General features: G+C 44.8%; 1 protein-coding gene across 4 annotated transcripts in view; it reads left to right on the forward strand.

Annotated features, from left to right (window-relative positions):
* The first annotated feature begins 7,724 nt into the window (after positions 1-7,724).
* The window catches only part of ZNF280D (zinc finger protein 280D), a 453,315-nt gene continuing 448,590 nt past the window's right edge, over positions 7,725-12,449 (forward strand). For 3 of the 4 annotated variants that reach the window (XM_069222418.1, XM_069222414.1, XM_069222417.1), the window contains exon 1: positions 7,725-7,860. The gene's annotated coding sequence lies outside the window, so the exon portion shown is untranslated. Of the gene's footprint in view, positions 8,050-12,449 lie in introns of all 4 variants that reach the window. The other variant, XM_069222416.1, reaches the window with a different exon arrangement.

Raw genomic sequence — 12,449 nt, forward strand, 5'->3', positions numbered from 1 at the left:
CCCAGGAACAATAGTCATCAGTGTTCATGTATAACCTACAACAATTGTATTCTGGAAACTGGTTATCAGCAGCAAGAGAAGATGAGCCAACTGTTGTCTCTTTTCTTCCCAGCATGCTGACCACTTCCTGTCTGCCCAGCATGCATTGTTTTACACACATACCTAATTCACTCTTGTTGTTTTCTCCCCAATCCAAGATGGTGGTGTTCTACTTCCTGTTTCCTACTTCCTGTCCAGGGGTATATAAGGGGATTCCAATTGCTTGTTCATTGCGTTGCAACACTCCTTGGTGGTAGTCACGCTCCGATTGATCTCCTCCTGAGAATCCTGTCTGTTCCTGTCCTGCCTTGTTTTCCAGTCTTCCTGATCCTTGGTCCTAACGCCCTGGTGTCCTCCTTTCATTTCAGGGAGTTCCTGTGGAGGTTTTTTACCCTACGGGGGTTTTTCCTCTGGGACTCCTTCTGGTTGTAGTGGTTTGCTCATACCAAACAGCACCGTGGCTACTGGAAGGGGTCGCCCCTACCTCGGCCAGAGCAGAACCTGCCGGAACAAGGGTCGTTCCCCTACGCCTCTCAGCCTCGACGGTAAGACCATTGAAAACCGCGACAGATTGCAACGCCAAAAATTCCAGTTGCAGTCCGGAACTATGTATAACCCAGTGGCAAACACGGAACCTACTAACCAGGACCTACTAGCGACAATACAACAACAGGCTCAAGAACTCCAGCAATTACGTACTGAGAATACTGTTTATCGACAAGCCTTTGCCTCCAGGACCACAGATGTCCCTGCAGTAGCCGCCTCTACACCTCGATTTTCCGGGGATCCCACCACATTAAAAAAATTCCTGGATGCCTTGACGGTGTACTTTGCCTTTCGCCCCTCGCAATTTGTACAAGATAAGACCAAGGTGGGGTATTTGATTAGTGCCTTATCAGGACCAGCCTTGGCCTGGGCCACACCTCTAGTAACCAGAAACGATCCCCGTCTATCTAATTATTCCACCTTTATCACTACTTTTAAACAGATGTTTGAACGCCCTGGACTTGAGGCGTCAGCAGAAGAGGCTCTTTGCGAAGTCCAACAAGGGGGTCAAGATGTATTACAATACATCACCCATTTCAGACAATTAGCTGCAGAAACAACCTGGGTGGAACGTACCTTGGTGACACTCTTCCGTAGAGGTCTCAGAGAGGACATCAAAGATGAACTAGTACATTCTGCCAGGATAGAAAACCTCAAAGGATTGATGGACCAGGCACTAACGATAGAATATCGGTTGAATGAACGAAGAATGGAGAAAAAGAAGAGTTGTTTGCCTTCTCACTCAGTACCATCTCGTCCCTTCGCCCATCGTACCGAGGAAGTCCGTCCTGAATCCAAAGGGAATACAGAGGAAGAGCCCATGCAGATTGACACAGCTCGCAGACCTTTATCCGCCAGTGAAAGGGAACATAGACGAAGGAAGGGGCTTTGCCTATATTGTGGTGCAGCTGGTCACCTAATTTGCGCTTGCCCCATTCGTCCAACCAAGCCCTTGGGAAACGCCAACTCCCGTCCCCAGTAAGAAGGGTGAGGACGGGATATCGTGATATACCTTCTATTTGCTCTTCCAGGGAGGAAGGAACTGCTCTTTTTCTCTTACCAGTTACCCTCCATTTAACTGATGGCCGCGAAGAAAGAACTTTGGCCTTATTGGACTGCGGAGCCAGTGGTCTCTATTTAGATGAAACCTGGGCCAAAGAACGACAGATAACACAAATACCCAAAGAAGCACCAGAACAGGTACATACCGTTGATGGGTCACTCTTGGCCTCTGGACCTGTACAATACACCACCCCTACCTTCTGTTTACAGTTTGGAAAACATCAGGAAATTCTCTTGTTTGACTTCATTTCATCACCACACCACGTCATGATCCTGGGAATTCCATGGCTTACACTGCACAATCCTTACATTAACTGGGAAACAAAAACCATTTCGTTATCCTCCCATTTTTGTCAACACCACTGCTATCCGGCCGGGGATTATTGGTCCCCAAAAAGTCTCTCAACAGCACCCTCTCAGGTGGGAGGATCCATTAATGTCCTACAGGGAGTTCCCAGACATTATCAGGACTATATCGATGTATTCCAGAAGCCTGAAAAGCCTGAATTGCCACCCCACAGAGAATACGACTGTGCCATTCCTTTAGAACCAGACACCGTAGTTCCTTTTGGGCGGATGTACTCTCTCACAGAACCAGAGAAACAAATTTTAAAGGAGTACCTAGATGAGAATCTACAAAGTGGGTTGATAACTCCCTCCTCTTCACCCGCCGGGGCTCCTCTTTTCTTTGTACCAAAGAAAACCAAAGATCTGCGTCCCTGTATCGATTTCAGAGGGTTAAACAGGATCACTATCAAAGACCGGTATCCGTTACCCCTCATCAAGGACATCTTAGAAGCAGTCAGAGGAGCCCAGAGATTCACCAAGCTGGATCTCCGAGGAGCCTATCATCTACTAAGAATCAGAGAAGGTGATGAGTGGAAGACCGCCTTTAGAACACCTTTTGGTCACTACGAATATAGAGTAATGCCCTTCGGACTCACTAATGCCCCGTCCATCTTTCAAAGATTCATGGATTCTATCTTTTCTGATCTTTTGCAACAAACAGTGGTGGTGTATCTTGACGATATCCTAATTTATTCGGTTCATCCAGAGGAACATTCCAAGCACGTTCGCCAAGTCTTAGAGAGACTCCGACAACATCATTTGTTCTGTAAGCCTGAAAAATGCGAGTTTGATCAGATAGAAGTAAAATACTTGGGATACTGTATAAACCAAACCGGAGTTGCCATGGACTCAGACAAAGTACAGGCTATATTGAATTGGCCATCTCCTTCTTCCATCAAGGAGACTCAATGTTTTCTGGGACTAGCCAACTTCTACCGACAGTTCATAGCAGACTTTGCCCAGAGAACCAGCTTCATTACTCAAACCCTCAAAAAGGAACATCTAAAGAAAGGTTTTTGTTGGACACCAGGCGCTGAGTCAGCTTTTCAGGACTTAAAGAAAGCCTTTATTCAAGCCCCTATTCTTCGACACCCAGACACCAGCAAACAATTCATTGTTGTCACAGACGCCTCAGAAAGAGCCATTGGGGCTGCCTTGTTACGAAAACAAGACGATGATGACCTAGAACACCCTGTATTTTATCTATCACACATTCTATCTGATTCTGAGCGAAACTATTCCGTGCTAGAACGCGAATTACTCGCCTTAAAGGTCGCGTGCACCGAATGGAGACACTTTTTGATGGGATCAAAGGAGCCCTTTGAAGCCCGGACCGATCACAGAAATCTACAGTGCTTAAGAAATTTTCAGTGCCAAAATAGCCGGCAGGCTCGATGGGCCTTCTTCTTCAGCCAATATGATTTCTATATCACCTACATCCCTGGTTCTCAGAACATCCTGGCGGATGCCCTGTCCCGACGTTATCCTGGGTGCGGTGATTCCGCGGTTCAAAATTTATTTGACAACAATAAAATCATAGGGGTAGCACGGACTTTTTTAGATCAAATCAAGTCCGAATATGCCCGTCTACACGAAACAGAACTAAAAAAGTTACGTCCACAGCTGCACATAGATCATGACTACTATTATTGTGATAAGGCCCTGTTTTTACCCACTAAAACAGTGCAAATCGAAGCTTTAGGCATGTGCCATGATTCCCCTATTGCCGGTCATCGAGGAATGAAAGCGACTCAAGATCTTTTACTTCGCTCTTTCTGGTGGCCAACTCTCAAGGCTGACACTGAGGCATATGTGTTATCCTGTCCTACATGTGCTCAAGCCAAGACACCCCGAACCAGACCTGTGGGGTTACTCCGCCCATTACCTGTTCCCCCAGGCCCATGGCATACCATATCCACCGATTTTATGTGCGCATTACCTTCCTCAATGGGAAACCACGTCATAATGGTAACTGTGGACTCCTTCACCAAGATGGCCCACTTCACGGCCTTGAGAAAGTTACCAACGGCAAAGGAGTTAAGTCAGATCTTTACTCAAGAAATCTTCAGGCTACATGGGTTACCCCAAGTTATTATATCGGACAGGGGTCCTCAATATATCTCCCGATTCTGGAATCAATTCTGCAAGACCTTGGGGATCCAGGTGGCCTTATCATCCGGGTTCCACCCTCAAACCAATGGACAAACGGAACGACTCAATCAGGGTCTCGAACAGTACTTACGTAGCTTCTGTAACGCTACACAAAGTAATTGGGCTCCCTACTTACCGCTTGCAGAATTCTCCTATAACAACTCTCTACACAGTGCCTCTAAAGTCTCTCCTTTCTATGGCTCTTATGGTTTCCATCCCAGGGCCTTCCCAACTCCCCTGAGAGACAACTCCAAACTTCCCGCCATCTCCTCCTTCGTTCGACAGCTACGGGGTATACAACGAATTATCCATTCCAACCTTGTGTCCACCAAGTCCCGCATGAAGAAGATAGCGGATAGGAGACGCTGTGCGGCTCCTCTATATCAGGTCCATGATAAGGTCTGGCTCTCCTCTAGATTCCTACCTCTCCGACTCACCCAAAACAAATTCAAACCCCGCTTTTACGGTCCCTTTCTAATTCTCAAGAAAATCAACCCTGTGTCTATGCGTCTTCGCCTACCTCGGACATGGAAGATCCACCCGGTATTTCATGTCTCGCAATTGAAACCCTACCGTCCTGATCTTTTTCATAGGCAGTTGCCCTGTCCCCCTCCTCTGTTGGTTGACAATGTGCCTGAGTACGAAATACAGGAGGTCTGTGACTCTCGGTTTTTCCATGGGCGCCTCCAATACCTTATTCATTGGAAGGGATACCCTTTGAGTGAGTGTTCCTGGGAGGATGCCTCTTCAGTCCATGCTCCTCTTTTGCTCCGCCGCTTTTTTCGGCTCTTCCCCCACAAACCTGGGGCCTCGGGGGGGCATACTGTTATGCCGCGGCGCTCCCCGCGGCCGCGGGCTTCGGTTACCGCGGCGCTGCACGTTTTTTCTGCCGTGGCCGGCACCCGGGTCGCGGAGAACGCCGCGGCCGACACTCAGGTCGCGGGGGTTGCTGCGGCCCGGGCGGGAGCCATAGAGGCTCCAGGGAGCCGGGCTACGGGTTGCGGCACTCGCCGCTTGCCATATTTTAAGTTTCTGCCGTAAAGGCAGAAGCGGCAAAGTCTGAGACCCCGAGGGGGTTCAGGCATGGCCGCATCAGCGCAGTTTGCGCTCAACATTAATTTTCTTACATGTCCGTTTCCTGTCATTTACTTACCGATGTATCCTGGAACAAACCGAACCCTTACACTTGGGGTACTTTATACTTGTCTCTTTTCTTCCCAGCATGCTGACCACTTCCTGTCTGCCCAGCATGCATTGTTTTACACACATACCTAATTCACTCTTGTTGTTTTCTCCCCAATCCAAGATGGTGGTGTTCTACTTCCTGTTTCCTACTTCCTGTCCAGGGGTATATAAGGGGATTCCAATTGCTTGTTCATTGCGTTGCAACACTCCTTGGTGGTAGTCACGCTCCGATTGATCTCCTCCTGCGAATCCTGTCTGTTCCTGTCCTGCCTTGTTTTCCAGTCTTCCTGATCCTTGGTCCTAACGCCCTGGTGTCCTCCTTTCATTTCAGGGAGTTCCTGTGGAGGTTTTTTACCCTACGGGGGTTTTTCCTCTGGGACTCCTTCTGGAGGGCACGGACTGTAGTGGTTTGCTCATACCAAACAGCACCGTGGCTACTGGAAGGGGTCGCCCCTACCTCGGCCAGAGCAGAACCTGCCGGAACAAGGGTCGTTCCCCTACGCCTCTCAGCTTCGACGGTAAGACCATTGAAAACCGCGACAACTGTGGGTACAGAAAATGAAGAAAGATACTTCTGAAATATGGATAAGAAGTTATTGGTTGAACACTAAAACACCCCATAGTCTGACCAATAGAAACTCAGCTAGCTGTCTAGGGTTTTGATACAGCAAAGTTTAGATTATGTAAATTACGTTCCTTCCAGCTCTTAGCAGCATGCAGACTCCATTTAACTTTAGTGTTGTTTGGATGTCTTAAGCTCTTTGTCTATGATTCTGTCAGTTCAGAAGCATTTAGGCCAAACTTTACTGAACTGCTCCCTATTATGCCACTGTCCAATTAAGAAGACCAGATTCTCCAATGAGGAAGACGTCGCTGTTTGCTGATCCATTAAGGAGAGGTATAACGAAATGTGCATTTGTTTCCTTGTTTTCTCTCTTTAGAAAATCCAACTGCTATTTTTGATTAGCACCATAGTCAGATGTTTTCCAAATTAATTTTTGTCTTCTTTCCTTTTTGCATGGAGCCCAAACATGCTTATTGAATTAGAGTAATAGTTAGGGATGCCAAAATCTAAATTCTACTGTTCTACATAATCTGATTGTAAATAATTCATCTGCGATAACTAAATGTATTCTGTGTCAATTATTCACATGTTATTGTTGTTACTCTGCATGGTGGTTCTTGAATGTTTAATAATAAATATTCTGTCTAGGTTAAGATTTTTCCACAGAATTGGTCAGCTTTTGATATTCTTTTTCTTTTATCATTTGGTCTTACGTTTGATTTACGTGATCTTAGCTTTGTTAATCTAAAGGGCAATAAATGTTTGAACTTTATTAAACTGGTGTGGTGATTCATGGCCACATAGGTCATGGCGCATATAAATTACTGACTCCAAAACTGAAAGTGATGTTTATTGATTTAATATTGTTAATGTTGATTACTAGGACATTATCACACTCCTATCTGTGTCCAAATATTTGTGTTGACCTCCAAAGGTAATTGATGGTTACCCTACACGTGTCACCTTATAAATAAAATAGCAAAATAAATATAAGTTTGGAGTCACCCACATTTTCAATTGCTTATTGCTGTATTTGGGTGTTAAATTGGCACTAATAACGTGACATATTTGTCCAGATAGCGTTATCATGTGTGTTAATCACAAACCAATGAAGTAATACTGCATATATGCCAAAAGCCAGGCGGATAAAGCCTGATTTTTTTAACTGTAAAATGGCTCAGTTTTAGCCATTGCCACTGTCTAAGCTTCACCATAAATCAATGAGAAAATTACAGGCTACCGTTTTTGTTTCAAAACCTCCCCCTTTCCAATATCAAAATGTTGGCACGCATGATACTATCATAAAATGCGCACACAATATGCTACATAACTTGTTTTTTTCTTGTTGCATAATTTTATTTAACCCTGCTACGTTGGTTCTTCCAAGATGCATAATTCATATGGCCCTAAATATAGTTATACATTGTTAAACAACAATTAGAAATAGCAAACGCACAATATGAAGTGCTTCATGAATACACATTATCTTTGAAGTTCCTTTTCAAAGTGTTCTTTCCATTTTGTTGCATCAAACAATTCTGGTAAACCCTGTGAACTGGACTCATACAAATGTCTGCAAAATAACTGATATTGTCAAGTTCTGAGCTGACCCGATGGACTACCTGTCAAGTCAATTTCCCTTTGACTTTCACTTGCTTTCAATTTATTTTTTATGTTCACGGGTCCCTTTAATTTAGTCTTCGAATAGAAGAAGAAAATAAGGACTATAGCCATCTTTCTGAATGCTGCCTTCGAGTGATGTTATTAAGAACATCCTCATGAGTCGGCGTAGCATGCTTTCCCTCCCGGCCCTGCGCCGACATCAGACGAGGAGCCGCGCTTGCCTGACCTGAAATTTCCCAGCATGCCCCGCATCCACTTCACCTCGTTAGGAAGACCCGGCGCTCTTTACTGCCGTCAGAGCTCCTGAGTGGACCGATGGGTCCTTTTTAATGTCGCGTACGGTAAGACGCTTTACTTCTCCGTTCGCTTGCCGGTGGAGGGGCCGGGTGCGCCCCCTGGCTGCACCTGGCTTCCCGGAAAGGACGGTTTTGTAGGCCACTGTGGTTTGCCGAGTACTGCCCGTGCCGACCGCCATCTTGGGATGTATGTTACTTTTCGCACTGCCGCCCCGAGAGACAGCCAAGTGGCAGGTACTAAACAAAAAAAATAGTTCGTCCAAGGTGCCTCGTGTGGCAGAGGTTTCTGCGTAACGGGTTCATCTCAACAAACTCGATCTTATTTTCGCAAGCTGAGCATCACGCGGTATTGAAGGCTGCTGACCATCCTTGTTTTGGGGCTCGTGCTGGGGAGGAGGGAAGGTGGGGGCGTACCCTGCGTGTGGGTGGAAAAGTACCTGCCTCTTGCTTAAGGTGTAAACTTTTATGGGCGGCAGTTAGGGCCCTTCGCTGGTCCTGTATGTTTTGTTTATGAGGCAGTGTTTCTGTGCATGACTGTGCCGCTAAGTTGCATGGGATGCGGTCACTACTTTCCTCACAGTAGCCTTAGACCAGCGGGGCTCAGGCAGGAGTCTGAGCTGTACTCTTTGTCCTCTGCCTCGTAATCGGGTACCTGTCATACGGGCAAGGGCTATCCAGAGAACTAGCTTGGGTTCCTTTATCTCATTAAATACTTGTCTGTACCGACCATCTCCTGATTTGCGTGAGAAAGTGGCATTCTGTTGCCTGCTAATTTGCAATGTAAACAATATTTTAGTAGGTAGATTAGTAACAATTTGCGAATTTTTTTTTTTTTGTAGGCAAAATCTTTGTTTCTAAATAGTTGGGTAGAATAAACATGCAGTTGTAGTTGTAGGTGTTGCAGAGGGAAGTGAAATAGGATATGTGTATCCCTTTCTACCTCTAATGTGCTGGTAGAGTCTACTGCATGACAATGTTGGAGATGTCATGTATATGGAGTTACAATTTGTCATCTACTGCACAGTTCGTATGCAGTTACTTTGTATGCAGTTTGTTTGCAGTTTCTTAATGTCAAGTTGCTAAAAACTGTCATGTAGGGGTCGTGCACGAGTTTACATGTACATCCTAGTAGTGGTCATGCAGGCCTAAGGACCTGCCAGAGCTCAGATGCCAGATCAGGGTCATTCCTATAGCTGTATCAATATGTATATGTTTACCTATTTGTCAGTAAATCTCAGCCTATGTGTTTGTCACAGTTAATTCTGAGAATATGAGTAGTTTCATTCAATGATGGGCAACGTAATAGCTTTTAATTTTTGGCAGATATAGTGGATTTGGTATGTGCCCGTTTTTTCGCCGTTTTGCAGAATTAACGCGAAATTAGCTCTCAAGCCTCATGCCTGTGTTTTTTCAGAGACAGCAATAGAAGCAAATCAACCTTCCAGCCTGTGCACACAGTGGCAGAGGGCAAGAATGTGTTGTAAATCCGTGAACACATATGACCCTTGTATTAAAAAAAGTTGCTGTCAGAAACCATTTTAAAACTAAACCTATTTAAATTCAAAGTGAACAACTCCATTACTTTTTATTTTCTATCTCAAAATGACAAACTTTATTTTTAAAATGTTCTTGTTTATGACATTGCCACCTATTCAAATTTTGTGGTTGAGGAATAGGTCATTGCAATACACACCACACCTTAACTTTTTTACTGGATAGTTGATCACTGCATTAAGTTTATGTGTTGTAACCTTCACAGGTTGGATTCCAACAACGCCTACTCGGTCTTTCATCCTGCAGTAGGTAACAAGAATGCTACTGATATGGGTAATGTTTGTCTGTCCTCCGGGGTGTGAAAGTCCATTGTCCAACCTAAGATGTCACTCTGGTTGTTATTCTGTATGTGATCGATATTGGCTAATTTGCTAATACTGGGCCTTCGGCTCTAGTTAAATTCCATCAGCTTTGCCCTTCTGAAATTTAACAAAAAGCGATATCTTTATTGCACTGTAGTACTGGGAGCAATAAACATCGAACCACTTTTAATTGGTTCAACATTTAACTAGCCCCTTGTAGCTTATGAAACAATGGGAACATAATCCTCTGTCAGTCACTTTTGTTTTCCAGTGGGTAAATGTTTTGGGAACGCACTACATGCATGTTCAAGTGGCATGAACTTTTTGTATGCTTAGAATGCAAAGTATGTGGTTCTAGGGTGCTTGCAAACAGCAGTTTGAGCAGAGGGTGTACTAGGTTTACTTAAGGTGAGGAGGGTAGGACACCAGGGGAAGTTGTCCACTAGGGTGGATTGTTAATACTAGGTTAAGGATTAAAGGTGTATCAAGATGGAGCAAGTGGGCTACTGGAGTCAGGATCACTAACTATGCCCTTCTCACCTTCTTAGTGGTGGTCACGAGTGACTTTACACTGTAGCATTAGCAGGCGTAGGAAGGAAGGTTGTATCTCCAGCAGAAGTAGTAGGCTATTGGTGCATGGGTGATGTAGGCAGTAGTTTGCTCCATCAGTAGACAGATGCAAGTGTTTGAAGGGTGGAGACGTAAACAACATTCCAGCTTCACCTGGTCAGTAGCATCTTTCAGTAAAAAACGTGGAATATTTGGTGAGAAGAATCAACACCCAGCATGCCAGAGAAATTTCACTTAACTGCCTACACTGTTGGCTAGAAGAAGGGTAACTTAGGGCATTTACCTTGCCCCTGCGATGCAAGCCTATCCAAGGGAGGGGTGGTGAATGCACTGACTGTATACCCTCATTTTATATAGCAGTCTCGTTCTATAGGTGTATGTGTACATGGAAGTAAACAGCCAGCCGGAGGTGGCTACATCTGGTTCTCAAGCACCCCTGTCTCCAAGGTCTCTTATATACGAATAGTCTAGGGGACATCCAGAGATACAGTGGAGCAAAAAGTCCAATAACTCCACCATTTAAAGAGAGGGATTAGATATGTAAGCTTTGGACTTTCTTTCTTCCATTTTGTGATTACTGCTGTGGCTTACTGCCTGGACCTCAAAGGGCTTAGAATAAAGGGGACTGAACATACACACATGCCAGAATTGCAGAAACAACAACTGTTGCACATGCAGAGCTAGTTCACTAACTGCTGCGATGGAGAGGAGTAGTTAATTGTTGACCTTGATGAAAAGTGTTGCCTTGTGTTCGGCACTGCACTAAGAAATGAATCTGGCTCTTTCTTTAGATCCAGTTGGTTGTCAGGAGCAGAAAGCAATATCTGTTACAGTGAGGGAAATGATAAGCGGTGGAACTGGTGTAAATATGAGATTAGCCATACCTGAAGTGAATGATGGCCTGAATGAGTGACTGGTGGAGGTTGTTTGAATGGTTGTGGAAGGAAGTAGCGAGTGACTGGTTGAGGAGGGTGAATTCATGGAGTGAAACAGTTAAGTGGTTGCTGAGGTGACAGACAACTACCTGGAATGATGGATAAGGTAACAGGCTTGGGCTAAAAGGACTTACTGGACTGATTAGTTTAGGAGATTAATTGGAGGGACATCTGGAGTTGTATAATAAGTGATTTGATGATGGCCAATAGAGTGATTGGTAAAGGTGGTGCCAGCCAGCAAGGATACTGGTGCGTCACTGTTGGCAGAACAGTTAATTGAATTAATTGTGAGGCAAAAAAAGGTCCAGGGTAATTCTGGTTGAAAGGACTACAGTAACAATTTGAGACAGGATATGCAATGGCATGTTGGATAACTTGATGCAGCAGGTTGTAATAGATGAAGGGGTTCTTGTAGCAGTGTTGAGTCTCTCCTGGTTGGGTGTCCTTACACAGATATCTCCGAAACGTCTCCCAAGGTCAGCTGAGGTGGCACTGTCCTGCTGAAACTGGTTTGTGTGCATATACCCTAGAGATGTATTTATTAACCCCAGTCAGAACATAGTCTGGGTTGAGAATACAGTAGTCACTCCCAGTCAGATGGTGAATTACACATTGGGAGACCCTGGTCACCCGAACACTAATTGATGATAAAACCAATGGATTTTTATAATTGTTTAGTTCAATAGAGGAAGACCAGGCTAGCACGGAAAACAAGCATATGTAATGCAACAAGTCTTGCATTTGCTCGAGTTTGAGCTATTAGCGTTGTAAACTCACCAGACTTTTCTTGCCACACAAATTAAAAGAAAAGAAACCGAGCTCAGTCGTGCTATGTAAAACGCAGCGCCATCACGCTGAAATTGAAAACGAAAAAAACAATTGCACTGCGTTGAAAATAAAAAAGATAAAGTAGTCTGGAAACCAGGCTGAAAACATAGAGCCTCGTATGTTTTCAGTAGTTGGCCGGTGCGCTCGAGGAGGGCTAAACACCGAAAAAGGCATGACGTATTCATGCCTTTCACTAATTAAATCAAGTGGATTTTAAAAGGCAGGCCCGCAAACCAATGAAAGTGGCAGCCGTGACATGGGTGTGGTTAAAAGGCCAAAGAGAGATTACAACAGTGACGGAGTGCTTGTGCGCTCGACCCTAAAAAGAGACATGGCTGGAATGCACAGCTTTTTTTTTTTCAAGCTGCAACACCCCTGCTTCTAAAAGCCATAGTATTTTGGGAGGGAGACAATTCAGGATATTAGGGATATGGACCTTTGGCGA

The sequence above is a fragment of the Pleurodeles waltl genome, chromosome 3_1 (assembly GCF_031143425.1).
Source record: "Pleurodeles waltl isolate 20211129_DDA chromosome 3_1, aPleWal1.hap1.20221129, whole genome shotgun sequence".
Taxonomy (NCBI): Eukaryota; Metazoa; Chordata; class Amphibia; order Caudata; family Salamandridae; genus Pleurodeles; species Pleurodeles waltl.